Below are 6477 nucleotides of genomic sequence, written 5' to 3'. Positions count from 1 at the left end.
TCCCTTCTTTTATAATTCCCTTCCCTTTGCATTATACCTACATTCCCTTTCAGTTCTGTAACATTTTCCTTTAGACCTTCCTTTCCATTCCTTTTTTTTTTTTAAATTAACCTTTCCTTTCCTTTTTTATATACTTCCCTATACTTACAATTCTACATACATTGATTTTCCTTTATACATTGCTTTCCTTTCCATTATATCTACCTTTCCTTTCTTTTCTATTCCCTTCCTTTCCCTTCCTTTATACTTACCTTTGCTTCCTTTCTTTTATACTATCCCTTCCTTTATACTTTCCATTCCCTTATACTTTCCTTTCCATTCCTATTTTTAAACTTACCCATTCCTTTCATTTATACTTTCTTATCCTTTCCAATATACTTACCTTTGCTTTTCTTTCTTTTCTACTTTCTTTTTCCTATTCTGTATACTTTCTTTTCCTTTACACTTTGATTTCAATTCCTATTTTTAAACTTAGCCTCTCCTTTCATTTATACTTTCCTTTCCTTTCATACTTACCTTTGCTTTCCTTTCTTTTATAAATTCCCTTCTTTTATAATTCCCTTCCCTTTGCATTATACCTACATTCCCTTTCTGTTCTGTAACATTTTCCTTTAGACCTTCCTTTGTATTCCTTTTTTTTTTTTTAAATTAACCTTTCCTTTCCTTTTCTATATACTTCCCTATACTTACAATTCTACATACATTGACTTTCCTTTATACATTGCTTTCCTTTCCATTATGTCTACCTTCCCTTTCTTTTCTATTCCCTTCCTTTCCCTTCCTTTATACTTACCTTTGCTTCCTTTCTTTTATACTTTCCCTTCCTTTATACTTTCCATTCCCTTATACTTTCCTTTCCATTCCTATTTTTAAACTTACCCATTCCTTTCATTTATACTTTCTTATCCTTTCCAATATACTTACCTTTGCTTTCCTTTCTTTTATACTTTCCCTTCCTTTATACTTTCTTTTTCTTTATACTTTCCCTTCCTTTATACTTTCCTTTTCTTTATACTTTCCTTTCCTTTATACTTTCCTTTTCTGTATACTTTCCTTTCCTTTACACTTTCATTTCAATTCCTATTTTTAAACTTAGCCTCTCCTTTCATTTATACTTTCCTTTCCTTTCCTTTCATACTTACCTTTGCTTTCCTTTCTTTTATAAATTCCCTTCTTTTATAATTCCCTTCCCTTTGCATTATACCTACATTCCCTTTCAGTTCTGTAACATTTTCCTTTAGACCTTCCTTTCCATTCCTTTTTTTTTTTTAAATTAACCTTTCCTTTCCTTTTTTATATACTTCCCTATACTTACAATTCTACATACATTGATTTTCCTTTATACATTGCTTTCCTTTCCATTATATCTACCTTTCCTTTCTTTTCTATTCCCTTCCTTTCCCTTCCTTTATACTTACCTTTGCTTCCTTTCTTTTATACTATCCCTTCCTTTATACTTTCCATTCCCTTATACTTTCCTTTCCATTCCTATTTTTAAACTTACCCATTCCTTTCATTTATACTTTCTTATCCTTTCCAATATACTTACCTTTGCTTTTCTTTCTTTTCTACTTTCTTTTTCCTATTCTGTATACTTTCTTTTCCTTTACACTTTGATTTCAATTCCTATTTTTAAACTTAGCCTCTCCTTTCATTTATACTTTCCTTTCCTTTCATACTTACCTTTGCTTTCCTTTCTTTTATAAATTCCCTTCTTTTATAATTCCCTTCCCTTTGCATTATACCTACATTCCCTTTCTGTTCTGTAACATTTTCCTTTAGACCTTCCTTTGTATTCCTTTTTTTTTTTTTAAATTAACCTTTCCTTTCCTTTTCTATATACTTCCCTATACTTACAATTCTACATACATTGACTTTCCTTTATACATTGCTTTCCTTTCCATTATGTCTACCTTCCCTTTCTTTTCTATTCCCTTCCTTTCCCTTCCTTTATACTTACCTTTGCTTCCTTTCTTTTATACTTTCCCTTCCTTTATACTTTCCATTCCCTTATACTTTCCTTTCCATTCCTATTTTTAAACTTACCCATTCCTTTCATTTATACTTTCTTATCCTTTCCAATATACTTACCTTTGCTTTCCTTTCTTTTATACTTTCTTTTTCCTTTTCTGTATACTTTCTTTTCCTTTACACTTTGATTTCAATTCCTATTTTTAAACTTAGCCTCTCCTTTCATTTATACTTTCCTTTCCTTTCATACTTACCTTTGCTTTCCTTTCTTTTATAAATTCCCTTCTTTTATAATTCCCTTCCCTTTGCATTATACCTACATTCCCTTTCTGTTCTGTAACATTTTCCTTTAGACCTTCCTTTGTATTCCTTTTTTTTTTTTTAAATTAACCTTTCCTTTCCTTTTCTATATACTTCCCTATCCTTACAATTCTACATACATTGACTTTCCTTTATACATTGCTTTCCTTTCCATTATATCTACCTTTCCTTTCTTTTCTATTCCCTTCCTTTCCCTTCCTTTATACTTACCTTTGCTTCCTTTCTTTTATACTTTCCCTTCCTTTATACTTTCCATTCCCTTATACTTTCCTTTCCATTCCTATTTTTAAACTTACCCATTCCTTTCATTTATACTTTCTTATCCTTTCCACTATACTTACCTTTGCTTTCCTTTCTTTTATACTATCCCTTCCTTTATACTTTCCTTTTCTTTATACTTCCCTTTCCTTTATACTTTCCTTTTCTGTATACTTTCCTTTCCTTTACACTTTCATTTCAATTCCTATTTTTAAACTTAGCCTCTCCTTTCATTTATACTTTCCTTTCCTTTCCTTTCATACTTACCTTTGCTTTCCTTTCTTTTATAAATTCCCTTCTTTTATAATTCCCTTCCCTTTGCATTATACCTACATTCCCTTTCTGTTCTGTAACATTTTCCTTTAGACCTCCCTTTGCATTCCTTTTTTTTTGTAAAATTAACCTTTCTTTTCCTTTTCTATATACTTCCCTATCCTTACAATTCTACATACATTGACTTTCCTTTATACATTGCTTTCCTTTCCATTATATCTACCTTTCCTTTCTTTTCTATTCCCTTCCTTTCCCTTCCTTTATACTTACCTTTGCTTCCTTTCTTTTATACTTTCCCTTCCTTTATACTTTCCATTCCCTTATACTTTCCTTTCCATTCCTATTTTTAAACTTACCCATTCCTTTCATTTATACTTTCTTATCCTTTCCAATATACTTACCTTTGCTTTCCTTTCTTTTATACTTTCCCTTCCTTTATACTTTCCATTCCCTTATACTTTCCCTTCCTTTATACTTTCCTTTTCTTTATACTTTCCTTTCCTTTATACTTTCCTTTTCTGTATACTTTCCTTTCCTTTACTCTTTCATTTCAATTCCTATTTTTAAACTTAGCCTCTCCTTTCATTTATACTTTCCTTTCCTTTCCTTTCATACTTACCTTTGCTTTCCTTTCTTTTATAAATTCCCTTCTTTTATAATTCCCTTCCCTTTGCATTATACCTACATTCCCTTTCTGTTCTGTAACATTTTCCTTTAGACCTTCCTTTCCATTCCTTTTTTTTTTTAAATTAACCTTTCCTTTCCTTTTTTATATACTTCCCTATACTTACAATTCTACATACATTGATTTTCCTTTATACATTGCTTTCCTTTCCATTATATCTACCTTTCCTTTCTTTTCTATTCCCTTCCTTTCCCTTCCTTTATACTTACCTTTGCTTCCTTTCTTTTATACTTTCCCTTCCTTTATACTTTCCATTCCCTTATACTTTCCTTTCCATTCCTATTTTTAAACTTACCAATTCCTTTCATTTATACTTTCTTATCCTTTCCAATATACTTACCTTTGCTTTCCTTTCTTTTATACTTTCTTTTTCCTTTTCTGTATACTTTCTTTTCCTTTACACTTTGATTTCAATTCCTATTTTTAAACTTAGCCTCTCCTTTCATTTATACTTTCCTTTCCTTTCATACTTACCTTTGCTTTCCTTTCTTTTATAAATTCCCTTCTTTTATAATTCCCTTCCCTTTGCATTATACCTACATTCCCTTTCTGTTCTGTAACATTTTCCTTTAGACCTTCCTTTGCATTCCTTTTTTTTTTTAAAATTAACCTTTCCTTTCCTTTTCTATATACTTCCCTATCCTTACAATTCTACATACATTGACTTTCCTTTATACATTGCTTTCCTTTCCATTATATCTACCTTTCCTTTCTTTTCTATTCCCTTCCTTTCCCTTCCTTTATACTTACCTTTGCTTCCTTTCTTTTATACTTTCCCTTCCTTTATACTTTCCATTCCCTTATACTTTCCTTTCCATTCCTATTTTTAAACTTACCCATTCCTTTCATTTATACTTTCTTATCCTTTCCAATATACTTACCTTTGCTTTCCTTTCTTTTATACTTTCCCTTCCTTTATACTTTCTTTTTCTTTATACTTTCCCTTCCTTTATACTTTCCTTTTCTTTATACTTTCCTTTCCTTTATACTTTCCTTTTCTGTATACTTTCCTTTCCTTTACTCTTTCATTTCAATTCCTATTTTTAAACTTAGCCTCTCCTTTCATTTATACTTTCCTTTCCTTTCCTTTCATACTTACCTTTGCTTTCCTTTCTTTTATAAATTCCCTTCTTTTATAATTCCCTTCCCTTTGCATTATACCTACATTCCCTTTCTGTTCTGTAACATTTTCCTTTAGACCTTCCTTTCCATTCCTTTTTTTTTTTTAAATTAACCTTTCCTTTCCTTTTTTATATACTTCCCTATCCTTACAATTCTACATACATTGACTTTCCTTTATACATTGCTTTCCTGTACATTATATCTACCTTTCCTTTCTTTTCTATTCCCTTCCTTTACCTTCCTTTATACTTACCTTTGCTTCCTTTCTTTTATACTTTCCCTTCCTTTATACTTTCCATTCCCTTATACTTTCCTTTCCATTCCTATTTTTAAACTTACCCATTCCTTTCATTTATACTTTCTTATCCTTTCCAATATACTTACCTTTGCTTTCCTTTCTTTTATACTTTCCCTTCCTTTATACTTTCCTTTTCTTTATACTTTCCTTTCCTTTATACTTTCCTTTTCTGTATACTTTCCTTTCCTTTACACTTTCATTTCAATTCCTATTTTTAAACTTAGCCTTTCCTTTCCTTTCCTTTCCTTTCCTTTCCTTTCCTTTCCTTTCCTTTCCTTTCCTTTCCTTTCCTTTCCTTTCCTTTCCTTTCCTTTCCTTTCCTTTCCTTTCCTTTCCTTTCCTTTCCTTTCCTTTCCTTTCCTTTCCTTTCCTTTCATACTTACCTTTGCTTTCCTTTCTTTTATAAATTCCCTTCTTTTATAATTCCCTTCCCTTTGCATTATACCTACATTCCCTTTCTGTTCTGTAACATTTTCCTTTAGACCTTCCTTTGCATTCCTTTTTTTTTTTTAAATTAACCTTTCTTTTCCTTTTCTATATACTTCCCTATCCTTACAATTCTACATACATTGACTTTCCTTTATACATTGCTTTCCTTTCCATTATATCTACCTTTCCTTTCTTTTCTATTCCCTTCCTTTCCCTTCCTTTATACTTACCTTTGCTTCCTTTCTTTTATACTTTCCCTTCCTTTATACTTTCCATTCCCTTATACTTTCCTTTCCATTCCTATTTTTAAACTTACCCATTCCTTTCATTTATACTTTCTTATCCTTTCCAATATACTTACCTTTGCTTTCCTTTCTTTTATACTTTCCCTTCCTTTATACTTTCTTTTTCTTTATACTTTCCCTTCCTTTATACTTTCCTTTTCTTTATACTTTCCTTTCCTTTATACTTTCCTTTTCTGTATACTTTCCTTTCCTTTACACTTTCATTTCAATTCCTATTTTTAAACTTAGCCTCTCCTTTCATTTATACTTTCCTTTCCTTTCCTTTCGTACTTACCTTTGCTTTCCTTTCTTTTATAAATTCCTTTCTTTTATAATTCCCTTCCCTTTGCATTATACCTACATTCCCTTTCAGTTCTGTAACATTTTCCTTTAGACCTTCCTTTCCATTCCATTTTTTTTTTAAATTAACCTTTCCTTTCCTTTTTTATATACTTCCCTATACTTACAATTCTACATACATTGATTTTCCTTTATACATTGCTTTCCTTTCCATTATATCTACCTTTCCTTTCTTTTCTATTCCCTTCCTTTCCCTTCCTTTATACTTACCTTTGCTTCCTTTCTTTTATACTTTCCCTTCCTTTATACTTTCCATTCCCTTATACTTTCCTTTCCATTCCTATTTTTAAACTTACCCATTCCTTTCATTTATACTTTCTTATCCTTTCCAATATACTTACCTTTGCTTTCCTTTCTTTTATACTTTCTTTTTCCTTTTCTGTATACTTTCTTTTCCTTTACACTTTCCTTTCAATTCCTATTTTTAAACTTAGCCTCTCCTTTCATTTATACTTTCCTTTCCTTTCATACTTACC

Source organism: Coturnix japonica, chromosome Z (assembly GCF_054131305.1).
Source record: "Coturnix japonica strain WE chromosome Z, WE-NBRP24, whole genome shotgun sequence".
Taxonomy (NCBI): domain Eukaryota; kingdom Metazoa; phylum Chordata; class Aves; order Galliformes; family Phasianidae; genus Coturnix; species Coturnix japonica.
The sequence above is the reverse complement of the archived record's forward strand: the minus strand, read 5'-3'. Positions refer to the sequence as shown.